At 37.4% G+C, this 27,352-nt stretch overlaps 1 long non-coding RNA gene across 1 annotated transcript in view; it reads right to left on the bottom strand.

Moving 5' to 3' along the window:
- The window catches only part of LOC136036201 (uncharacterized), a 60,255-nt gene that overhangs the window by 25,499 nt on the left and 7,404 nt on the right, over nt 1–27,352 (bottom strand). The window contains exon 2 of the long non-coding RNA XR_010619660.1: nt 20,652–20,941. This is a non-coding gene — a long non-coding RNA (uncharacterized LOC136036201). The remainder of the gene's footprint in view (nt 1–20,651; nt 20,942–27,352) is intronic.

The raw sequence follows: 27,352 nt of genomic DNA, 5'->3' as shown, positions 1-27,352 counted from the left end.
TATATATATATATATATTTATGTTTTTAACTACATAAAACCTGCGAATATACAACATTCTTCGCTGTCCCATTGTCTGTACATATAAATAGATTGTCAGGTTTACCGACTCCTGAACATGCAACATATAATTGTCCATGGGAAAAACAATCCGTATTCAGATCTATACCTCATTATTCTAATGATTGCCCTTGAGCTTTGTCGACGGTGATTGCTAATCAAACATTCCCTGTGTCCCCATCGTCATTTATATATCCGCCTGTGCCCCCCGGCGTCCCCGTTGTAGTTGTGTCCCAGTGTCCCAGTCGTCATTTATAGTCGACAAACATGACGTCAGTCGACACACAAACATGACGTCAGTCGACACACACGTCCCAGTCGTCATTTGTGTCTCGGTGTCCCAGTCTGTAATTTCTCTTTGGGTGTCCCTTTTTTTCCTTTTTTTTCTTTTTAGTTTTTTTTTGTAGTTTTTACCTTTTTTAGTTTTTTTATTTTTATTTTTTTTAGTTTTCTTTTTCTCCCTTATTCGTCAGTTTTTTTCCTTTTTTTTAATTTTTTTTTCTTTTTCAGTTTTTAGTTTTTTATTAGTTTTTAGTTTTTTTTCTTTTAGTTTTTTTTTGCTGTTTTTACCCTTTTTTTAGTTTTTTTTTTATTTTTTATTTTTCAGTTTTTTACCTTCTTTTTTATTTTTTTTTTAGTTTTTTAGCTTTTTTAGTTATTTTAGTAGTTTTTACCTGTTTTTTAGGTTTTTTTCTTTTTTAGTTTTTTTTCTTCTTTTGTGTTAATGCTAAAGCCAAGGTTCGAACCTGGAACCTCTCAGACCTAGAACCTGGCATTCGTTTTTGAATTGGTATGTGATGAAATAATTCAGACGTCATATGCGGACAGTGACGTCACTCGACACACACACAGACAACTTATTTATATATATATATACTAGCTGTTGGGGTGGCGCTTCGCGCCACCCCAACACCTAGTTGGTGGGGCGCTTCGCGAACCCCCAAGCCCCCCCGCGCGCGTAAGTCGTTACGCGCCATATTAGTTACGCGCCATTGTAGTTGTGTCCCTGTGTCCCACCTGTGAATAGAGATAGATATAAATATATGTTTTAACTACGTAAAACATGCGAATATACAACATTCTTCGCTGTCCCATTGTCTGTGCATATAAATAGATTGTCAGGTTTACTGACTCTTGAACATGCAACATATAATTGTCCATGGGAAAAACAATCCGTATTCAGATCTATACCTCATTATTCTAATGATGTGTCCCTGTGTCCCGGTCGTCATTTATATTCCCTGTGTCCCGGTCGTCATTTGTGTCCCGGTGTCCCAGTTTGTAATTTCTCTTTGAGTGTCCCGGTCGTCATTTATATTCCCTGTGTCCCGGTGTCCCAGTCGTCATTTGTGTCCCGGTGTCCCGGTCTGTAATTTCTATTCGAACAATCCCTGTGTCCCGGTCGTCATTTATATATCCCGCCTGTGCCCCCCGGCGTCCTTATGTAGTTGTGTCCCTGTGTCCCGGTCGTCATTTATATTCCCTGTGTCCCGGTCGTGATTTGTGTCCGGGTGTCCCAGTCTGTAATTTCTCTTTGAGGTTCCCGGTCGTCACTTATATTCCCTCTGTCTCGGTCGTCATTTGTGTCCCGGTCTGTAATTTCTCTTTGAGTGTTTTTTCTTTTTAGTTTTTTTTTAAGTTTTTTACCTTTTTTCTTTTTTCAGTTTTCTTTTTCTTCTTTATTTTTCAGCGTCACTATGAAGTACATATCGACGAACCTTTGTTTTTTTAACTTAAATCTGGTAGGCATTGATGACCTTATCCAAGTCAAAATCCCAAACCCAATCATCATCGCTATCATTTTCAGTTTTGATATGTTTTGACTCTCGCTGTCCAGGTGGATTTTCATCTAACTGCGCGGTTTTGCGTTCTTTAGCCGCAAGCCTGTTTTCTTGCTGTTCTTGTGATTCCTCGGAACGCTTTCTTTTCTTACTTTCTCTATCAGCAGCAAGTTTTTTGGCATAAACTCTTTGAGCAGCTTCCTCGGCTGTTGCCATTGTAGGTTCTTCAGTCATTTTACAATTAAACATTTTTCCGTGAACAAATGTCTTAAATACCGTTAATGACGTCACCGTCAAAGCAAAAATGACGACAACTAATTTCATGACGTCAGTCAACACAGAAACGTGACGTCACCTGATCCACAGACAGATACACAGACAGACAACTTATTTTTATATATATAGATAGATAGATAGATATATATATATATATATATATATATATATATATATATATATATATATATATATATATATATATATATATATATATATATATATATATATATATATATATATATATATATATATAACTTTCAACGATTGTTAAGGGTTGTGTTGAGCTGAATCAAGAGACACAATCTCAATCCAGGATTTAGAGTCCTATTCCTCTTAGTAAAATGTTCATTGGTAAAAAAAAAAAAAAAGATGGATTACAAAATCTACAACAAAATTGAAGCAAGAAATTTGTTAAACTGGTAAATTTGCTTGCAACTACAGTGTAAAAACAAACATACTAGTCATTTTTTTCACTTTTATTGCTACTTACATTCCTGTAATTGTGTTGCGACAGCAACACTTTGGTTTTGTCCCTTTTTTTCTATGCTGCTGATGTCGGCTTATTCCTGGAAACTGGTAAGGGTCTAACCTGTCCGGTTTTTACGGAAAGTGTGGACCTCAGGCCGGATTGATGAATATGGCATTACATTTTGGAAAGTTCCGCAGAACTCTTGCCTGGGACCAAAAAGGATGGTTTTTGCTTGTCCACGAGCCAGAGCCTATGGTGTGCGAAGTGAAGTGGAGTTATATAGCCTATGTCAGAGAGGAGTATCTGAAGTTGTGCAGCCAAGCTTTCGTTTCATCAAACCATGTCTCTGCTTTCGAGTGGAAAGCTCCGTTCTAGCAGGCAAGCAGGCAGGCACCACTTTCAAATTGAAGATGGACTAAAATCTATAAGTGTTAAATATATGCGGCAGTTACCCGGCCCCACAGCCAATATATCTTCTTTGAGTGATAAATAGAAAAATTTACAGAAGCAAAAAAGCGGCATTTTCCCACGGGTCCGAAAGTGCTGCCGTGATTTTGGCTGGGTTTATCATTTGTTTTTTCGGACTTGGGATTGAGGTAGAGAAATGTTATCAGATGTACCTCTTAAACTTTAAAAGTTATTTCATTGCTAAAGAAATTGGAGCTTATCCTTTGCTCCTTTCTAAGTGGTGACGTTAGACAGTTGGCCTACGGCAAAAAAAAATCAACTTTTGAACCAAGACAGATAAAAGAAATTTTTTGACGGCAATCGATAGCTCTTGATGAGCTGATCAAGTATATGTTATCCATTTTTTGATACAAAAATCCCTTCATGAGATATACTAGTTTGAAAGTTTCAAGGGATTGACAACCTCAGTTGTAGGGTACACACTGAAACCAAAAATAGGCCGATACCAATTGTGAGACATATAGGGGAGTTGTAAGGAAAGGTCGGCTGTTAGCTCATAATCATTTTTGGCAATGAGGGGTTTGCAAATTTTTCAATTTGGTGTACCTATTATTTGTTTCCAGTGTATTTGATGATAAGTCCGAGTTGGTTCCAGTGGTAAGACATGTAGGGGACTTGTAAGTAATAATCGTCTGTTAGGCTACAATCATCTTTAGTAAAGAGGGGTTTGTAACTTTTGCTAGTTTGTGTAGCCTACCAATACTCACTGTAACCTAGAATTAAGTGTTTACGCAACGGGTACAAACGATAACGTGAAACAAAGAGGCAGTTTCGTAATAATTAATCCTGAAAAATCCTGAAAAGTTACGGATAGCTTTATAATACCAACTAGATTATATAAGATATTTTTCCAAGTCTTGATCCGTCACGATGTCTACGATTGAAAAGGATAAATTTCAACTGGCTGCAAAGTCAATTTAATCCCTTCCTTCGATATTCTTTTGTTATTGTTGTTTTTTCAACGCTGAAGAATAGCATTTGATTATGTGAATACTGATCGCGTTCTTCTTTGAACATAACGTTTTAACAGCTTCGATAGGCTGACAACTTCAGCGTTTAACCGATAGCAAAGAAACAAAACCAAAGTGTTGCTCTGGCAAAACTTGGAATTTGCTAGCCATAACAAGAGCTAAGAGCTCATACGGCACTTATGACGAGGCACGAAGAGCTAAGAGCCAAGAGCTCATATGGTATGAGCTCTAACAATATTGTAAGAATCAATAGATTGATTTAAAAGGAAAATCAGAGGCTTAATGCCGGTCGGGATTTAAAATAAGAGCTCTGACTTGTGATGTCCTTCTAAATATCAAAATTCATTAAGATCCGACCACCCACTCGTAAGTTATAAATACCTTATTTTTTCTAACTTTTCCTCTCGCTTTAGCCCCCCGTATGGTCAAATCTGGGAAAACGACTTTATCAAGTCAATTTGTGCAGCTCCCTGACACGCCTACCAATTTTCATCGTCCCAGCACCCCCCCCCCCCCAACTCCTCCAAAGAGAGCGAATCTAGTACGGTTATGTCAATCACGTATCTAGGACATTTGCTTATCCTATCCACCAAGCTTCTTCCGGATTCCTCCACTATAAGCGTTTTCCAAGATTTCCGATTTCCTCCTCCAACTCCCCCCAATGTCAACAGATCTGGTCGGGATTTGAAATAAGAGCTCTGAGACATGAACTCCTTCTAAATATCAAATTTGATTAAGACCCGGTCACCCAATCTTAAGTTAAAACTACCTCAATTTTTCTAATTGTTCCAAATTAACACCCCCCATCTCCTCCAAAGAGAACGGATCCGTTCCAATTATGTCAATCATGTATCTAGAACCTGTGCTTATTCTTTCCATCACGTTTCATCCGTATTTCTCCACTCTAAGCGTTTTTCAAGATTTCTGTTTCCCTCCTCCAACCCCTGTGTCTCCGGATCCAATTTGAGTCGGAAATGGAGCGTCTGAGACATAAGACCCTTCTATACATATCAAGTTTCATTAAGATCCGATCACCTATTCGTAAGATAAAAATACCACAATTTTCACGTTTTCCAAGATTTCCGGTTTCCCCCTCTAACTCCCCCCAATGTCAGAGGATCTGATCGAAATTTGAAATAAGAGCTTGGAAGCACAAGATCCTTCTAAATATCAAATTTCATTAAGATCTGGTCGCCCGTTCGTAAGTTACAAATCCCTCATTTTTCCGAATTACCCCCCCCCACTCCACCAAAGAGAGCAGATCCGATCCGGTTATGTCAGTCACGTATCTTAGACAGGTTTTTATTCTTCCTATCCAGTTTCATCCTGACCTCTCCGCTTTAAGTATTTTCTAAGATTTCCGGTCCCCCCCCCCAACTGTCCCCCAATTGACACTGGATCCGGTTGAGATTTAAAATAAGTAATCTCCCCCCCAAACTCCACCCAATGTCACCAGATCTGGTCGGAACTTAAAATAAGAGCTTTGAGACACGATATCCTTCTAAATATCAAATTTCATTGAAATCCATCCGATCACCCGTTCGTAAGTTAAAAATACCTAATTTTTTCTAATTTTTCAGAATTAACCCCCCCCCCCCCCCTAGCTACCCCAAAGAGAGCGAATCCGTTCTGGTTATGTCAATCATGTATCTAGGACTTGTGTTTATTTTTTCCACCAAGTTTCATCCCGATCCCTCCACTGTAAGTGTTTTCCAAGATTTTAGGCTTCCCCTCCCAACCCCCTCCCCCTCCCCAATGTCACCAGATCCGGTCAGGATTTGAAATAAGAGCTCTGAGACATGAAGTCCTTCTAAATATCAAATTTGATTGAGATCCGTTCACCCGTTCTTAAGTTAAAAATACCTCAATTTTTCTAATTTTTCCAAATTAACACCCCCCATCTCCTCCAAGAGAACGGATCCCTTCCAATTATGTCAATCATGCATCTAGAACTTGTGTTTATTCTTCCCATCAAGTTTCATCCCGATTTCTCCACTCTAAGCGTTTTCCAAGATTTCTGTTTCCCTCCTGCAACCCTCTTGTCTCAGGATCCAATTCGAGTCGAAAATGGAGCGTCTGAGACATAAGATCCTTCTATATATATATATATCAAGTTTCATTAAGATCCGATCACCTATTCGTAAGATAAAAATACCCTAATTTTCACGTTTTCCAAGATTTCCGGTTTCCCCCTCTAACTCCCCCATATGTAACAGGATCTGGTCGAAATTTAAAATAAGAGCTTGAAAGCACAAGATCCTTCTAAATATCAAATTTCGTTAAGATCTGGTCGCCTGTTCGTAAGTTACAAATACCTCATTTTTCCGAATTACCCCCCCCCCCCTACTCCACCAAAGAGAGCAGATCCGGTCCTGTTATGTCAGTCACGTTTCTTAGACAGGTTTTTATTCTTCCCATCCAGTTTCATCATGACCTCTCCGCTTTAAGTATTTTCTAAGATTTCCGGTCCCCCCCCAACTGTCCCCTAATTGACACTGGATCCGGTTGAGATTTAAAATAAGAGATCTGAGTTACGAGGTCCTTTTAAATATGAAGTTTCATGAAGATCCGATCACTCCTTCGTAAGTTAGAAATATGTCATTTTTTCTAATTTTTCAGAGCTCCCTCCCCCTCCCAATAGAGCAGATCCGTTCCAATGATGTCAATCACGTACCTAAGACTTCTGCTTATTTTTCCCATCAAGTTTCATCCCGATCCCTCCAATCTAAGCGTTTTCCATGATTTTAGGTCCCCCCCCAAACGCCCCCCAATGTCACCAGATCTGGTCGGAACTTAAAATAAGAGCTTTGAGACATGATATCCTTCTAAATATCAAATTTCATTGAGATCCCATCACCCGTTCGTAAGTTAAAAATACCTGATTTTTTCTAATTTTTCAGAATTAACCCCTCTCTAACTACCCCAAAGGGAGCGGATCCATTCCGGTTATGTCAATCATGTAGCTAGGACTTGTTTTATTTTTCCCACCAATTTTCATCCCGATCCCTCCACTCTAAGTGTTTTTCAAGATTTTAGGTTTCTTCCTCCCAACTCCCCCCCCCCCCCCCAATGTCACCAGATCCGGTAGGGATTTAAAATAAGAGCTCTGAGACACGATATCCTTCTAATATCAAATTTCATTGAGATCCAATCACCCGTTCGTAAGTTAAAAATACCTCAATTTTTCTATTTTTTCAAAATTAACCCCCCCCCCAACTTCCCCAAAGAGAGCGGATCCGTTCCGGTTATGAGAAATCATGTATCTAGGACTTGTGTTTATTTTTCTCACCAAGTTTCATCCCGATCTCTCCACTCCAAGTGTTTTCCAAGATTTTAGATTCCCCCTCCCAACCCCCCCCCAATGTCACCAGATCCAGTCGGAATTTAAAATAAGAGCTCTTAGACACAATATCCGTCTAAATATCAAATTTCATTGAGATCCGATCACCCGTTCGTAAGTTAAAAATACTTCAATTTTTCTATTTTTTCCAAATTAACGGCCCCCCACTCCCCCCAGAGGGTCAAATCGAAAAAAAGACTATTTCTAATTTAATCTGGTGCGGTCCCTGATATGCCTGCCAAATTTCATCGTCCTAGCTTACCTGGAAGTGCCTAAAGTAGCAAAACCGGGACCGAACGACCGACAGAATTTGCGATGAAATATACCTATATTCTTTATATATCTATACTAGCTGTTGGGGTGGCGCTTCGCACCACCCCAACGAATAGTTGGTGGGGGCACTTCGTCCCCCCTCAAGGCTCCCCCCCGCGCGTAAGTCGTTACGCGTCATATTAGTTACGCGCCATTGTAGTTGTGTCCCTGTGTCCCACCTGTGAATATAGATAGATATATATACATGTTTTTAACTACGTAAAACTTGCGAATATTCAACATTATTGGCTGTCCCATTGTCTGTACATATAAATAGATTGTCAGGTTTACCGACTCTTGAACATGCAACATATAATTGTTCACGGGAAAAACAATCCGTATTCATATCTATGCCTCATTATTCTAATGATTGCCCCTGAGCTTTGTTGATTGTGATTGCTAATCAAACATTCCCTGTGTCCCCATCGTCATTTATATATCCCCCCTGTGCCCCCCGGCGTCCCCGTTGTAGTTGTGTCCCTGTGTCCCAGTCGTCATTTATATTCCCTGTGGCCCGGTCGTTATTTATGTCCCGGTGTCCCAGTCTGTAATATCTCTTTTAGTGTCCCGGTCGTCATTTATATTCCCTGTGTCCCGGTCGTCATTTGTGTCCTAGTCTGTAATTTTGTCAGTCGACAAACAACTTCATGACGACATACAGCTCAATCCTTATAATGACGTCAGTCGACAAACATGAAGTCTTTCGACACACAAACATGACGTCAGTCGACAAAAACGTCTCAGTCGTCATGTCCCGGTGTCCGAGTTTGTAATTTCTCCTTGAGTGTCCCGGTCGTCATTTATATTCCCTGTGTCCCGGTGTCCCGGTCGTCATTTGTGTCCCGGTGTCCCGGTCTGTAATTTCATCAGTTGACAAACATGATGTCGGTCGACAAACAACTTCATGACGACATTAAGCTCAATCCTTATAATGACGTCAGTTGACAAACATGACGTCAGTCGACACACAAACATGACGTCACTCGACAGACATTACACACATACAACTTATTTTTATATATATAGATACATAAGTTGTTTGTTTGTATGTCTGTCTGTCCGCATATGACGTCTGAATTATTTCATCATATACCAATTCAAAAACGAATGTATTCAAGCCGAAGTAGCTGAGTTGGTAAAGCGTTAAGTTCCAGTTTCTAGGTCTGAGAGGTTCCAGGTTCGAACCTTGGCTTTAGCATTAATACAAAAGAAGAAAAAAAACTAAAAAAGGTAAAATCTGCAAAAAATAAAATAAAAAGAAAATACTAAAAAAAACTAAAAAAGGTAAAAAACTAAAAAAAACTAAAGAAAAAGGTAGAAAACTAAAAACTAAAAAAGAAAAAAAAACTAAAAAAAACTAAAAAAAAGGTAAAAACTACAAAAAAACTAAAAAAAAACAACTAAAAACTAATAAGAAAAACCAAAAAAAAACTAAAAAAACTAAAAACTGAAAAAGAAAAAAAACAAAAAAAAGGAAAAAAACAGGAAAATAAAGGAGAAAAAGAAAACTAAAAACCGAGACACAGGGAATATAAATGACGACCGGGACACTCAAAGAGAAATTACAGACTGGAACACTATATCTTCTATATATATAAAAATAAGTTGTATGTGTGTTATGTCTGTCGAGTGACGTCATGTCATCATGTCGTCATGCCGTCATGAAGTTAGTTGTCATGTTTGTTATGGCGACGACGTCATTAAAGGTATTTAAGAAATTCGTTTAAAGACAAATTTTATTTTTAAGAAGATCGTGGACGGAAAAATGTTTAATTGTAGAATGACTGAAGAACCTACAATGGCAACAGCCGAGGAAGCTGCTCAAAGAGTCTATGCCAAAAAATTCGCTGCTGATAGAGAAAGTAAGAAAAGAAAACGTGCCGAGGAATCACAAGAACAGCAAGAAAACAGGCTTGTGGCTGATAGAGAAAGTAAGAACAGAAAGCGTGCCGAGGAATCACAAGAGCAACGTAAAAACAGGCTTGCGGCTTCAAGAGATAATGCCAGATTAGGAATGTGCAATTTCCGTCAACGAAGGCGTGTCGAGGAACTACCAGAGCAACGTAAAACCAGACTTGCTGCTAAAAGAGAAAGTGAAAAAAGAAGGCGTGCGCCGAGGAATCACTAGAGCAACGTGAACTAAAAAAAACAACTAAAAACTAATAAGAAAAACTAAAAAAAACTAAAAAAACTAAAAACTGAAAAAAAAAAAACTAAAAAAAGGAAAAAAACAGAAAAATAAAGGAGAAAAAGAAAACTAAAAACCGAGACACAGGGAATATAAATGACGACCGGGACACTCAAAGAGAAATTACAGACTGGAACACTATATCTTCTATATATATAAAAATAAGTTGTATGTGTGTTATTTCTGTCGAGTGACGTCATGTCATCATGTCGTCATGCCGTCATGAAGTTAGTTGTCATGTTTGTTATGGCGACGACGTCATTAAAGGTATTTAAGAAATTCGTTTAAAGACAAATTTTATTTTTAAGAAGATCGTGGACGGAAAAATGTTTAATTGTAGAATGACTGAAGAACCTACAATGGCAACAGCCGAGGAAGCTGCTCAAAGAGTCTATGCCAAAAAACTCGCTGCTGATAGAGAAAGTAAGAAAAGAAAACGTGCCGAGGAATCACAAGAACAGCAAGAAAACAGGCTTGTGGCTGATAGAGAAAGTAAGAACAGAAAGCGTGCCGAGGAATCACAAGAGCAACGTAAAAACAGGCTTGCGGCTTCAAGAGATAATGCCAGATTAGGAATGTGCAATTTCCGTCAACGAAGGCGTGTCGAGGAACTACCAGAGCAACGTAAAACCAGACTTGCTGCTAAAAGAGAAAGTGAAAAAAGAAGGCGTGCGCCGAGGAATCACTAGAGCAACGTGAAAACAGGCTTGCGGCTTCAAGAGATAATGCCAAAAGAAAGCGTGCCGAGGAATCACAAGAGCAACGTAAAAATTATCGCATGGCATTCACGTACAGCCCAGTCGATGATTATAGTAGATGTGTTCAAATCAGGACTATGTCTAAAATGTGTCCCTACTGCAAGGCCTTGAAATTTAATGGTGGAACAATAGGAATGTGTTGCGCCTCAGGAATTGTTAAACTTCCTTAGCTGGCTGCACCCCCAGAGCCATTGAAGACTTTGCTTACTGGAATTACGTCAGAATCTAAGCGTTTTTTATCAAAAATCAGAAAATATAACTCATATTTCCAAATGACGTCGTTTGGTGCCCAAATCGAAAATCCAGATTAATTTATGCCTACTTTCAAAGTAAAAGGGCAAATTTATCATAGAGCAGGGTCCCTTCTACCATTCTCAGGCGAGAATCATAAATTTTTACAATTGTACTTCATCAGTGATAGAAATTCTGAATTGAATGCAAGTTGCGAAATTTCTCCCGACGTTGAAAGGACAATCTTTTCCCAATTGCAACATCTTTTCTATGAAAATAATAATTTTGTGCGTCTTTTAAAAAAAGCCATCGATTTGATGCCTACTGATATGCATAAAATTGTTATTTCCGCTGACAAAACGCCTCCTGGCCAACATGTGCGTATATACAATGCTCCAACTATCGATGAAGTGGCAATCGTTACGGTCGGTGATCAGTTTTTACCTCGCGATATTATTCTTCATAAGCGAAACGCTCAGTTGGTAAGAATTGCTGAAACTCATCGATGCTACGATGCCCTACAATATCCTATCATTTTTTGGGATGGAGCCGACGGCTATCACTTTAATCTTAAATTGATGAATCCAGCCACTAACAAAGAAATGAATAAGAAATGCAGTGCAATGCATTATTATTCCTATAGACTAATGATTCGGCAGGATGAAGACAATTATATTTTAAAATGCCGTCAATTGTTTCACCAATACATCGTTGATATGTATGCAAAAATTGAATCAGAACGTTTGCTATTTATCCGTCTGAATCAGACCAAGCTCCGCTCTGAACAATAACATTCATTTGCGAGATGCAGTTGTAAATGACGGTAATACCACAAACGTTGGAAGATTAACGATTTTACCTTCGTCATATGCTGGCAGTCCCCGTCATATGCATGAATATGCTCAAGATGCTATTGCGTATATTCCTCTCTATGGTCGTCCAGATTTATTTATTACATTTGCATGTAATCAATCTTGGGACGAGATACAGCAGCTTTTACTTCAAGGACAATCGGTGGTTCATAGACATGACATTACGGCCCGTGTCTTCCGGCAAAAGTTGAAATAACTGATAAACTACATAGTAAAACATGAATTGTTTAGGCCAGTGCGATGTACTCAGTGGAATGTACTGAGGGATGTACTTTGGGCCAGCTAGATGTACTCAGTGGAATGGCAAAAACGAGGATTGCCACACGCACATATACTAATCTGGCTACATTGAAAAATTACTTCTAATCAAATTGATGATGTTATTTCCGCTGAAATACCTGATGAGATGTCGATAAGGGGTTATATGATATTGTTGTAAAAAATATGATACATGGACCTTGCGGTGCACTGAACGAAAATTCACCATGCATAGCCAAAGGAAGGTGCACAAAGCAATATCCTCGACTCTTAGTACCCAACACAATTACTGGCAATGATGGTTACCCATAATATAAAAAAGATCTACTGAAGATGGCGGTAAAACAGCGATAATAAAGAAGCGTAACGGTACCACCATCGAAGTAGATAACCAGTGGGTTGTTCCATATTCCCCATTATTATCAAAAACATTTAATGCACATATAAACGTTGAATACTGTAACTCCGTAAAGGCAATCAGATACATATGTAAATACGTCGACAAAGGCAGTGACAAAGCAGTTTTTGGCTTGCAGTCCGAAATCAAAGATATCGACGAAATCGTACAATATCAGACTGGAAGATACATAAGCAGTAATGAAGCTGTTTGGCGAATTCTTTCATTTCCGATACATGAACGTAGTCCAGCTGTTGTTTACTTAGCGGTACATTTACAGAATGGTCAACGTGTTTATTTTTCGGAATCCAACGTGCAACAAAGAGCCCTGAATCCACCGGATAAAAAGTTAACTGCTTTCTTTTCGCTATGCAAAAATGATTCTTTTGCAAAAAAACTGCTGTATACTGAAGTGCCTTCGTATTACACATGGAATACTAAAAATAAAGTATTTGAACATCGAAAACAAAGTAAGTCAGTCGACGGCCAACCTACCATCTTCAAAGATACCACGATAGGAAGACTCTACACCGTTCACCCCAATCAACATGAATGCTTCTTTCTACGCCTGCTTTTGGTGAATGTACCTGGTCCGACGTCCTATGAGTATTTGAGAGCTGTAAACGGTACTATACATGACAATTACCGTAGTGCATGCCAAGCTCTGAATTTATTGGAGAATGACCAAAACTGGGATAACTGCATCAATGACGCGTAGGAAACGTCAACTCCAAGTCAAATTCGTGCATTGTTTGGAATCATACTAACAACTAGCTCTCCTTCAGCTCCTACAGAGTTATGGGAAAAATATAAATCGAAAGGGTCCGAAGATATACTCCATCGAATACGGTTAGAGACGTCAGATATGAGTTTTGATTTTAAATCAGAAATTTATAACTACACTTTAGGTATTATAGAAGATTTGTGCGTATGTATGGCAAACAAACCTCTTCAGGATTTGGGAATGCCTTCCCCTAATCGTACCGCTGCGGTTTCGACATGTGTAGAATTGGATCGTGAACAAAGTTACAGTACGAGTGATCTATTGTCGTATGTACAAAATAACATTTCCAAGTTAACGTCGGAACAAAAAGACATTTATGATACGATAATGCATTGTATCGATAACAACGTTGGAGAAATTTTCTTTTTGGATGCGCCAGGAGGTACTGGTAAAACGTTTGTGATAAAACTGATTCTGGCATCAATTCGATCAAAAAATGATATAGCGTTGGCAATTGCGACGTCCGGAACAGCCGCAACGTTGCTCCCTGGTGGAAGAACTGCTCATTCCGCGTTGAAATTGCGTCTGAATTTCCATTCTACAGAAACTCCCACCTGCAATATTTCCAAATCATCTGGGATGGGTAAAGTATTGCAGCAATGCAAACTTATTATTTAAAACGAGTGCACAATGGCACACAAAAAATCGCTCGAGGCTCTGGATAAATGTTTGAAAGATTTGCGAGGGAATTCGAAACCCTTTGGCAGCACATTAATATTGCATGCGGGACATTTCAGGCAAACATTACCTATAATACCTAGATCAACCCCTGCAGACGAAATGAATGCTTGCCTGAAAAATTCTAATTTATGGGCACACGTAAAGACATTAAAATTAACTACAAATATGCGTGTCCGATTGCAAAACGATGACTCTGGTCAAACATTTTCAGATCAATTGCAGGCAATTGGAAACGGAAAGCTCCCAGTAGACTCAATTTCAGGACGTCCAAGAAATTAACAATGTTGTTTTGACCAAGATTCAAGACCAGGTAGTCCTTTACATGTCAGTCGACACAGTTTTGGAACCAAATGAGGCGGTTAATTATACATCTGAATTTTTAAATTCTGTGGATCTTTCAGGGTTTCCACCACACGTGCTACAACTAAAAATAGGCATACGTAACATAAACCCTCCACAGCTTTGCAATGGCACGCGACTTGCCGTAAAAAAAAAACAATGGAAAACGTAATAGAGGCCACAATCTTGACAGGGCCTTTTGAGGGTGAGGCTGTTCTTATTCCTCGCATTCCCATGATTCCAACGGATCTGCCTTTTCAATTTAAAAGATTGCAATTCCCAATTCGATTAGCATTTGCAATCACCATCAACAAAGCTCAAGGATCATTAGAAAAAGGTGGTATAGATCTTAATACTGATTGTTTTTCCCATGGACAATTGTACGTTGCATGTTCGAGGGTCGGTAAACCTGACAATCTATTTATATGCAGCGACAATTGGACAGCAAAGAATGTTGTATATTCGCAAGTTTTACGCATTTAATTGTGTTGCGAGAGCAACACTTTGGTTTTGTCCCGGTTTTTTTTTGTTTTTTTTTTCCTATGCCGCCGATCTCAGCTTATTCCTGGAAACTGGTAAGGGTCTAACCTGTGCGGTTTTTACGGAAAGTGTCGACCTCAGGCCGGATTGATGAATATGACATTACATTTTGGAAAGCTCCGTAGAACTCTTGCCTGGGGCCAAAAAGGATGGTTTTTGCTTGTCCTCGAGCCAGAGCCTATGGTGTGCGAAGTGAAGTGGAGTTATATAGCCTATGTCAGAGAGGAGTATCTGAAGTTGTGCAGCCAAGCTTTCGTTTCATCAAACCATGTTTCTGCTTTCGAGTGGAAAGCTCCGTTCTAGCAGGCAAGCAGGCAGGCACCAGTTTCAAATTGAAGATGGACTAAAATCTATAAGTGTTAAATATATGCGGTAGTTCCCCGGCCCCACAGCCAATATATCTTCTTTGAGTGATAAATAGAAAAATTTACAGAAACAAAAAAGTGCGATTTTCCCACGGGTCCGAAAGTGCTGCCATCTATTGTTTCTAGCCATTTCTGTTCGTGATTTCAGCTGACTTTACCATTCTTTTTTTTTCTACTTGGGATTGCAATAGAGAAATGGTATCAGATATACCTCTTAAACTTTAAAAGTTCTCTCATTGCTAAAGAAATTAGAGCTTATCCTTTGCTCCTTTCTAAGTGGTGGTGTTAGAAAGTTGGCCTCCGGCAAAAAAAGTCAACTTTTGAACTAAGACAGATAGAATTTTTTTTTCAATGACAATCGATAGACCTTGATGAGCTGATCAAAGTATATGTCATCCATTTTTTGTTACAAAAATTCCTTCATGACATACACCAGTTTGAAAGTTTCAAGGGGTTGACAACTTCAGTGGTAAGGTACACACTTGAACCAAAAATAGGCCGATACCAATTGTGAGATATGTAGGGGACTTCCAAGCAACAGTCGATTATTAGCTTATAATCATCTTTGGCAATGAGGGGTTTGCAACTTTTGCTGATTGGTGTACCTATTATCTGTTTCTGGTGTAATTGATGGTAAGAACAACTTGGTTCCCGATTGTAAGACATGTAGGGGAGTTGTAAGTAATAATCGGCTGTTAGGCTACAATGACTTCAGCGACAAGGGGTTTGGAACTTTTGCTAGTTGGTGTACCCATTATTTGTTTCCGGTGAACTTGGATGTATATCCCGGGAGAGGGACTTGTAAGTAAGAATCGGTTGCTAGAGGAGGCTCACGAGGGGCTACAAATTTGTGCAAATTGGTACACATCTATGGAATCAGGGACCCATAAATTTCCTGTAATGACTCGCCATCCAATAATAAGCGATCCTGGATGGCGAGTCATTACAGGAAATTTATGGGTCCCTGATGGTATTTTGATCCTGAAAAGTTACAGATAGCTTTATAATACCAACTAGATTACATAAGATAATGTTCCAAGTTTCCATCCGTCACGATGTCTACGATTGAAAAGGATAAAGTTCAACCGGCTGCAAAGTGACATTTAGGGGCCTAGTAAGTAATAATCGGCTGTTAGTGTGGACCTCGGGCCGGATTGATGAATATGACATTATATTTTGGAAAGCTCCGTACGACTCTTGCCTGGGGCCAAAAAGGATGGTTTTTGCTTGTCCTCGAGCCAGAGCCTATGGTGTGCAAAGGATAAAGTTCAACTGGCTGCAAAGTCAATTTAGTCCCTTCTTCCAATATTTTTTTTTTTTTCAACCCTGAGGAATAGCCTTTGATCATCTGATTACTGATTGTGTTATTCTTTGTCTCTCACGGAAGAGGGACTTGTAAGCAAGAATGGGTTGCTAGAGGAGGTTCATGAGGGGCTACAAATTTGTGCAAATTGGTGCACATCTATGGTATTTGATCCTGAAAAGTTACGGATAGCTTTATAATACTAACTAGATTATATAAGATAATGTTCCAAGTTTCCATCCGTCACGATGTCTACGATTGAAAAGGATAAAGTTCAACTGGCTGCAAACTCAATTTAGTCCCTTTTTCCGATATTCTTTTGCTGTTGTTTTTTCAACGCTGAAGAATTTGATCATGTGATTACTGATTGTGTTCTTCTTTGAATATGCCGTTTTGAAAGCTTTGATAGTTTTGACAACTTCAGCATTTAGCCGATAGCGAAGAAACAAAACCAAAGTGTTGCTCTCGCAACACTTTAATCGGCAAAGCCGAACAAAGGTTGCCGCAACACTTCACGTTGCCCAGGCAACGTAGGTCTAGTTTGTATTGTATCTATCTATCTATATAAACACGAGTTGTGTGTATGCATGTTTGTTTGTTTGTAAAAAGAGCGTTTGCATATGACGTCATTATAAGTACATAAGGCTTTGTATATGCTCAGACAATGGGAAAGCCAAGAATGTTGTATATTCGCAAGTTTTACGTAGTTCAAAACACATATATAAATCTATCTATATTTATAGGTGGTACACAGGGACACAACTACAATGGCGCGTAACGACTTACGCGCGCGGGGGGCTTGGGGGGCGCGAAGCACCCCCACCAACTAGGTGTTGGGGTGGCGCGAAGCGCCGCCCCAACAGCTAGTATAAAAATAAGTTGTTGTTTTGTTTGACTGTCTCTCTGTCCGCTTATGACGTCTGAATCATTTCATCATATACCAATTCAAAAACAAATGTGTTCAAGCCGAAGTAGCTGAGTTGGTAAAGCGTTATGTTCCAGGTTCTAGGTCCGAGAGGTTCCAGGCTCGAACCTTGGCTTTAGCATTAATACAAAAGAAGAAAAAAAACTAAAAAAGGTAAAAACTACAAAAAAAACTAAAAAGAAAAAAGAAAAAAAACTAAAAAAGCTTAAAAAAGGTAAAAACCAAAAAAAAAAAAAGAAAAAAAGGAAAAAAAATAAAAATTTATTTCATCATATACCAATTCAAAAACGAATTTTTTTTAAACGAAAATTTTTTAATTTTTTTAGTTTTTTTAGTTTTTTAACTTTTTTAGTTTTTTTTATTAGTTTTAAGTTTTTTTTGTAGTTTTTACCTTTTTTTAAGCCAAGGTTCGAACCTGGAACCTCTTGAACCTAGAGCCTGGAACATAACGCCTTACAAATCAGCTACATCGGCTTGAATACATTCGTTTTTGAATTGGTATATGATGAAATAATCCAGACGTTACGCGGACAAACACGACGTCACTCGACAGACAGACAGACAGACAGAAAACTTATTTTTATATATATTCCCTGTGTCCCGGTGTCCTGGACGTCATTTGTGTCCCGGTGTCCCGTTCTGTATGTATCAGGGACCGGACAAGATTAAATAGAAATAGTCGTTTTTCCGATTTGACCATCTGACCATGGGGGGCGGACTCAGAGCTCTTATTTTAAATCCTGACCGGCATTAAGCCTCTGATTTTCCTTTTAAATCAATCTATTGATTCATAGAATTTTTGTTAGAGCTCATACCATATGATCTCTTGGCTCTTAGCTCTTCATGCCTCGTCACAAGTGCCAAATGAGCTCTTAGCTCTTGTTCAGTAAAGTGTTATTTTTCTATTATTCTACAGACTTAAGGAAATGCAATTAGTTAGTTTGTGATAGTTTTATGGATATTTGTTAAATAGACTATCAAGCAATAATCCAAATGTGTTTTGTTTTAAGTTTCAGCTTCGCTTTTTACTTCTCTCAGAAAAACTATGTTTTTTAAATTAATATCTGTCCATTTTTAGGTTAAATGTAATGTAAAAGCAATATTGTCATGATCTTTTGGAATTTTTCGGGGTGGGAGGGTGCTCCCTCATACACGGAATATTTTCAGTTAATTTTAAGTTTTGATGTCGCTCCTTACTTTCAGGGAAAAACTTTTTTTTCCAATCATTTCTTATCTAGGGGAGATAAGACACCCTAGAAAATGCTGCAGACAATCTCAACAGTTCCAAAAGACTTAAAGTTTACAACAAAATTTTACAATCAAAATTTTTGAATTAAAAATAGAATAGTTGTGGGCAAGTCAAGTCATAGCTAATTGTAGAAAAAGCCAAGACAGATAGTCCAATTAAGTGAGAAGAAAAACATGGCACTAATTTCCCCCCCCCCTTCATTGCCGTTGTTATTACGCTACAACTTTCATGCATGTCATTTTCCAGATTTGACCATCTGGGGGGGAGGGGGAGTGGGAGGCCCGTTAATTCGTAAAAAAATAGAAAAATTGAAGTATTTTTAACTTACGAACGGTTGATCGGATCTCAATGAAATTTGATATTTAGAAGGATATCGTGTCTCAAAGCTCTTATTTTAAATCCCGACCGGATCTAGTGACAATGGGGGGTGTTTGGGGTGGGGGATCCTAAAATCATGGAAAACGCTTATATTGGAGGGATCGGGATGAAACGTGGTGGGAAAAATAAGCAGAAGTCTTAGATACGTGATTTAAATAATTGGAACGGATCCGCTCTAATAGGGGGGGGGGGTTAATTCTGAAAACTTGGAAAAAATGACGTATTTTTAACTTACGAAGGAGTGATCGGATCTTCATGAAACTTCATGTTTAGTAGGACTTCGTAACTCAGATCTCTCATTTTAAATCTCAACCGGATCCAGCGTCATTGGAGGGGAGCAGTTGGGAGGGGTGACCGGAAATCTTAGAAAATACTTAAAGCGGAGAGATCAGGATGAAACTGGATGGGAAGAATAAAACCTGTCTAAGATACTCAAGTGACATAACCAGACCGGATCTGCTCTCTTTAGTGGAGTTGGGAGGGGGGGGGGGGGGTAATTTACGTAACTTACGAAAGGGTGACCAGATCTTAATGAAATTTGATATTTAGAAGGATCTTGTGCTTTAAAGCTCTAATTTTAAATTCCGACCAGATCCTGTGACAGGGGTGTGTTTGGGGGAGTTGGAGGGGGAAATCGGAATTCTTGGACAATGTGAAAATTGGGGTATTTTTATCTTACGAATAGGTGATCGGATCTTAATGAAATTTGATATTTAGTAGGAATTCATGTCTCAGAGCTCCTATTTCAAATCCCGACCAGATCTTTTGATATTGGGGGGAGGGGGAAATCTTGGAAAACACTTGGAGTGGAGGAATCGGGATGAAGTTTGGTGGATAGAATAAGCAAATGTCCTTTATACGTGATTGACGTAACCTTACCGGATTCGCTCTCTTTGGGGGAGTTGGGGGGAGGGGTTAAGTGATTTGGCGAGTTTGGTGCTTCTAGACGTGCTAGGACGATGAAAATTGGTAGGCGTGTCAGGGAGCTGCACAAATTGACTTGATAAAGTCGTTTTACCAGAGTCGACCATCTGGGGGGCTAAAGGGAGAGGAAAAATTAGAAAAAATGAGATATTTGTAACTTACGAGTGGGTGATCGGATCTTAATGAAATATGATATTTAGAAGGACATCGTGACTCAGAGCTCTTATTTTAAATCCTGACCGGCATTAAGCCTCTGATTTTCCTCTTAAATCAATCTATTGATTCTTAGAATTTTGTTAGAGCTCATATCATATGAGCTCTTGGCTCTTAGCTCTTCTTGCCTCGTCACAAGGGCCATATGAGCTCTTAGCTCTTGTTGGAGTGTGTTTTTCTACAAGGAAATGCAGCCATAATACATGATTTTTTTTTTAGGGAAAAAAGGGATTGAACAATTGCATTATGTTACATTTCCTTGCCACGGTGATGTGCTGCAGTTTTCGCTTTGTTATAGTGATAGATCCAGAATTCCTTTACAAGAGGAAAAGTCATGAAAAATTCTTCAAGTATAAAATCCAGGATTTTGCATGTTAGGACACACAATTCTGACATCATAACCGTTTTGCAAAAATATCTTAGAGTGTCAATTCATCAATAATTAAAATGTTATACTAGACTAAAAAATCACATTGATATTATCACCTAGTTTGTTTAGTAACAACAAAACAAACTAACAATGTTGAATGCAGAGCGTAAAAAAAAATTATAAAAGAAGATACACACCTTTGATGAGATATTTCAGCTTTTTAGGTAGCGTCACGACAGAAGATGCTCATTTAATTTCATCTTATTTTGGTCTCCACAAATGTACAGAAACTATCCCCCCTCCTTATCCATATCTGCTAATCATCGAAAAGTTAAATTGCTACCAAATGCTAGGACAAAGCGCAGGGAAGAAAAAGGGGGTGGGTCAAAGCTTGCAGAAAGTGTACGCTATTGACAAGCCAATTTTTCATTAATTGTCTGATTATTTCGAAGATTCCCATATACAGTCATTCTTCTCTATGGCTGGCCTGAAAAGACATAAGGTTAATATGTATGATAAATAATTAAAAAAACAAATATATAGCAACATGTTAATGTACAAATGAATACCCTGCGAACACTTCTCAAGAACTAAGAAAGTTATAGCTGAGCGTTCAATTTCAGTTTGGCTTTGTATTCTTACTTTTTCATCGTTGCATAAGCACCAGTTTGCATGTCAAACAGTTCGTTGTAACGAACTATAGTAAGGAGCGACCCGGCTCAATAGTAAATGAAACTCTAAAAAATGGAATTTAGATGCTAAAACATGCACCAAAAGAATCGTACTTTCATGCTGATTTTAAATATATAAGTTTTATCAAATTTAGTCTTTGTCATCAAAAGTTACGAGCCTGAGAAAATTTGCCTTATTTTGGAAAATAGGGGGAAACATCCCCTAAAAGTCATAGAATCTAAACAAAATCACACCATCGCATTCGGCGTATCAGAGAACCCTGTAGCAAAAATTTCAAGCTCGTATCTACAAAAATGTGGAATTTCGTATTTTTTGCCAGAAGACAAATCCCGGATGTGTGTTTATTTGTTTGTTTGTTTGTTTTTTTTTTTTCTTTTCCCCAGGGGTCATCGTATCGACCAAGTGGTCCTAGAATGTCGCAAGAGGGCTCATTCTAACGGAAATGAAAAGTTCTAGTGACCTTTTTAAGTAACCAAAAAATTGGAGGGTACCTAGGCCCCCTCCCACGGTCATTTTTCCCAAAGTCAACGGATCAAAATTTTGAGATAGCCATTTTGTTCCGCATAGTCGAAAACCATAATAACTATGTCTTTGGGGATGACTTAATCCCCCACAGTTCCTGGAGGAGGGGCTGCAAGTTACAAACTTTGACCAGTGTTTACATACAGTAATGCTTATTGGGAAGGGTACAGACGTTTTCAGGGGTATTTTTTTGGTCTGGGGGTGGGGTTAAGGGGAGGGGGCTATGTGGTAGGATCTTTCCTTGGAGGAATATGTCATGGGGGAAGAGAAATTCAATGAAAAGGGTGCGGGATTTTCTAGCATTACTATAAAAAAAAAAACAATGAAAAAATAAACATGAAAAGGTTTTTTCAATTAAAAGCAAGGAGTAGCATTAAAACTTAAAACAAACAGAGATTATAACGCATATGAGGGGTTCTAAAAATACTTTAGCATAAAGAGCGAGGTATTTAGGAGGAGATAAATACCTCGCTCTTGATGCTAAAGTGTTTTTAGTAATTTCAAATATTTATTCTACGGCCTCTCTGATTCAGGGGTCATTCTTAAAGAATTGGGACAAAACTTAAGATTTAGCGTAAAGAGCAAGTTATTAACAAGGGGACAAACCCCCTCATATACATAATAAAAATATAAGAATATAAACGTTTGTTAAGTAAGTTAATTCTTAAGTTACGTATATTTTTTACTAACAAAAACGTTTGTTAAAAATTAAAAGTTCTAGTTGCCTTTTTAAGTAACTGAAAAATTTGTGGGCAACTAGGCCTCTTTCCCCACCCCTTATTTCTCAAAATCGTCTGATCAAAGCTAAGAGAGAGCCATTTAGCCAAAAAAAGAATTAATATGCAAATTTCATTTAGTAATTTATGTACGGAGAGCCAAAATCGAACATGCATTAATTCAAAAACGCTCAGAAATTAAATAAAAAAAAACCATTTTTTTAACTGAAAGTAAGGAGCGACATTAAAACTTAAAAAGAACAGAAATTACTCTGTATATGAAATGGGTTGTCCCCTCCGCAATCCCTCGCTCTTTACGCTAAAGTTTGACTCTTTGCCACAGTTCTACTTTTTAAAACAATTTAAAACTTAAAGCGTAAAGAGCGAGGCGTTGAGGAGGGGACAACCCATTTCACATACGGAATAATTTCTGTTCATTTTAAGTTTTAATGTGGCTCCTTACTTTCACTTAATTTTTTTTTCATCCTATAAACAAATTACGATGGTAGTGATCGAGCATTAGGAAGCAACTTTGAATAGGACATTAAAGGTCTTCTTAATTTTTGAGCTTCAAGAAAAGTAGGCAATAAAACGACAAGGCTATTACCAATTAATGCATTCCTTGCTGGGGCGGAGGAGTAAAACCATAGTTGCACAAAATTTGTTTGCTTGCCTGTTTCAACGCCTTTACGGTGTATCAGTGCCCTGCTAGCGCTGGAAAAAGATCAAACAGTTCGTGGTGACGAACTTTAGTAAGGAGCGTCCCGGCTCAATAGTAAACGAAACTCTAAAAAACGGAATTTTGATGCTAAAATATAAATCAAAAGAATTGGATTTTCATGCTGATTTTAAATATATAAGTTTCATCAAATTTAGTCTTTGTCATCAAAAGTTACGAGCCTGAGAAAATTTGCCTTATTTTGGAAAATAGGGGGAAACACCCCCTAAAAGTCATAGAATCTTAACGAAATCACACCATCGCATTCGGCGTATCAGAGAACCCTATAGCAAAAATTTCAAGCTCCTATCTACAAAAATGTGGAATTTCGTATTTTTTGCCAGAAGACAAATCCCGGATGTGTGTTTGTTTGTTTGTTTGTTTGTTTGTTTTTTTTTTCTTTTCCCCAGGGGTCATCGTATCGACCAAGTGGTCCTAGAATGTCGCAAGAGGGCTCATTCTAACGGAAATGAAAAGTTCTAGTGTCTTTTTTAAGTGACCAAAACATCGGAGGACACCTAGGCCCCCTCCCACGCTCATTTTTTCTCCAAAGTCAACGGATCAAAATTTTGAGATAGCCATTTTGTTCCGCAAGTTACGTATATTTTTTACTAATAAAAACATTCGTTAAAAATTAAAATTTATAGTTGCCTTTTTATGTAACCGAAAAATTGCAGGGCAACTAGGCCTCCTTCCCCACCCCTTATTTCTCAAAATCTTCTGATCAAAACTAAGAGAAAGCCATTCAGCCAAAAAAGGAATGAATATGCAAATTTCATTTAAGTAATGTTTGTATGGAGAGCCAAAATCAAACATGCATTAATTCAAAAACGTTCAGAAATTACATAAGAAAAACTAGTTTTTCTTATGAGCGAGGGATTGCGGAGGGGACAACCCATTTCATATACGGAGTAATTTCTGTTCGTTTTAAGTTTTAATATCGCTCCTTACTTTCAGTTAAAAAAAACTAATTTTTTTTATGTAGTAAATTACTATGACTGCTGGGAGTCGGAGCGTTCAAGGAAGGGATTATAAACACCTGGAGTTTTAGCAAATAAGATTTTGAAGGTAAACTGTAAATGCTTCCCAGCTTTTCGCTCTGTTAGAAGTAGAGATTCAACTTAAGCAATGACAGAAAACAGGTCAGCATCAGTTTGGTTAATATTGAGTACTAGATATAGGTACTACTCTCTTGCTAGTAATATTAATATTGCAGCCTTTCACAAGGTGGATGTCTTTTTTTTGTAGATGGGGAGTAAACGTTCTAAAAGTGGTCGAAGAAGGCCAATTCGTGACTTTCGTCCAAAATATAATGAAAAATAGATTTAGAAGAAGAAATAAGAAAAAAAGGGTTGGGTGAGCACTAATATCCATACCCTTTAATAGTCCTACGTTTGTCAACCTTACTTTTGGAATGCATGCACCCACTTTCCAACATTTTCTTTAATGATTTCACGGACCTGGATATTCAAGTAATTGGAATTCTACGTACTTAAAAAATATTTTTGTTTATATTGAGGAATATTTGTTTTTCTTTTTACACTAATCTCTTTGCTCTATTTTTCCTCTAATTTTTACTTTCTGTTGAGTTTTTACTCGCTTTCTCTGTGTTGGTAATATCGTACTCTTTATTTTGCTTTCTTTCTTCGTAAGATAATTTTACTTTCTCAGTCATTTTTTGGCAAGCGTTTAAAGTTTGTTCAACCCACTATTGCTCTAGCTTTTGCATAACAAGGATTCAACTTTTACTTCTAAGCCATTGTTTCCCAACCGTTTCTGGATTGTGCCCCTTCAAGGCATTTTCTAATATATATATATATATATATATATATATATATATATATATATATATATATATATATATATATATATATATATATATATATATATATATTATGTATATATATATATATATATATATATATATATATATATATATATATATATATATATATATATATATATATATATATATATATATATATATATATATATATATTCCTAATCCCTGCTGGAGATATTTAAATTATGCAATATTCACCTGAAGAAAGCTTTAAAAGCACGTTAGCTAGGTATTTTCTTGGGCTGTCCTCTGGGCCTATTTTATACTTTCTGTAAAATATTATCTGAATTCAAGGCCTTTCATAGGTCTACATCGTATAAAGTCACTGCAATACTATCAGTTACCTTTTTTGCCCATTAAATGTATTTGAATGTCGCGAAATTCACATAAAAATGTTTCTTTTTCTTTTCAAAATTAGGTTTCTAAAGTGTAGTCACCCAATGGATGCATGCCCTACCCTAGATTCACTAAAATATTGTCGTGTCACATCTATGGGGCCTGTGCCCCACGTTGGGAATCACGGTTCTAAACTTTCTAATATCTCGTATTGTCTCTCTTTTAATTGTTTTTACTCTTTATTTTGCTTTTTCAGTGCGGTTTTTGAAAATTTGATGAAAAAATTGACAAATAATAGAATGATAGTTAGACGGAATACGCACAGGTACTTGTAAAATATTTCTGTCAACATTTTATCTAGATTTTTATTCTCTGTTAAATTATTGTCCCTCATATTTTAACTTTTAATAGAATTAAACTTTTTAATTCAGTTAAAGTCTACAACAGATGTTCAGTATTACAGATCTTGGTTTTGCATCTATAAATACAACATGGAACACGCAATAGGGCGTTATACTTTACTGAAAACGACTTGCAATTCAAGCCATGTGTTTTTTAGTTACTAATACCAAATGAGGTTGCAAACAATAATTTCTTTGATTCTAAACTAGAAAAAATATATACGCTTTTGAGACCTTACAATACTATTTGAGTTATTTATTAACAAGTGTTTTTCACTTTCAGACAGAAGAAATTCGAGATGACCCAGCCCTTCCTAAGGAGCTTGATAAAAACAATAGAAGGTCCAAAAGAAAAAATAGTGATTGAAGATCCATCAAGAGCGTCCTTTATTTTGTTTGAAATGTATAGTAAAAAACAAGAAATAGGGATGTTTTTTTTGAAAAAAATAACCACTATTTTTTTCGAAATAGTGGCACTTAAAAGAGTTGCTCCAGGAGAATAGCTTCCATGCAAAAGATTAACTAAGCGAACAGCTTTGTATATCCAGTGTAAACCATATTGTTTATATGCCTTTTATATCGGCTGATGTATTGGTTTACGTACGTTCTTAAAGATAGTCAATAGCATTAACGGTGGCATATGGTCTTTGTTTAATAGCGTAAGAATACATGCACAGTGAAGAGAAGGTAGCAGAAAAACTTACAACTGAGACGAAGGCGAAAGATGAACTGATTTTAAAAGTATCCACTTGGCTCCAAGCTCATTAGAATAGAATTTTTAGCTATTGGTTGATCAACCGGCCTGGGAACGAAAACTTTGTCACGACTAATTTTCGTTCTCACAAGTCCCCCTTGGACCCAGTTCTTGTTGAAATATATGTATATATATATAACAAACTCTGTGAACATGAGTCCCGGAACAGGCCTTTCGAATTTATATCCCAAATACTTTATAGACTTCTCCTCCGATTTTAAGTTGAACTTCCCAAATTGACATTTCTCCTTATCATTAAAACCTCTAACTTTAATTAAACTCAAAGCATTCTATACGTTTCCCAAATTATTCATTTAAGGTTCATAAACCTCTATTTGCTTTTCTACTGTTAAAGCCCGACATGGTTTATAAAAAAGAAACACTAAAATGCACTAAAATTATACAGTCAGATATGGTTTACAAAAAAAGAAATAGTGAAATGCACTAAAATTGTAAAACACACCTACGAAATTACTATTATCAACACGAATCACTAAGGTTTAAAAATTTCCGTAGCTCGTAACATAATAAATTCACAATTGTTTCTCCTGGCTTAGAGAAGGCGCTTGACTCATTTCTTATCTGCCTAGTATCCTACAATATGCAACAGTAAATTCCTAACACTAATGCAGTTACATAATATAAAAGAACCACACTAATAACAAAAGTCGAAATTTGGATATGTTAACATTTAATTTTCTGCATATATTTGAAACTAGACATGTTCCCAATACCCCTGACTTTGGTGAGGACAAGGAAAAGTGGGATTATGAATAAAGTTCAGATTAAAGCAAAAAGAAGAACCAAGGCTAATTAATTCTGAAGATACCACTGGTAAATAAATGAAAGTCTATAAAATTATAAATAAGACAGATAGAATAAATATGTCAACCATTGCAGTTTGAATGGCCTACC

Source organism: Artemia franciscana, chromosome 15 (assembly GCF_032884065.1).
Source record: "Artemia franciscana chromosome 15, ASM3288406v1, whole genome shotgun sequence".
NCBI lineage: Eukaryota > Metazoa > Arthropoda > Branchiopoda > Anostraca > Artemiidae > Artemia > Artemia franciscana.
Note: the sequence above shows the minus strand (reverse complement) of the source record. Positions and strands in the feature narration are given on the sequence as shown.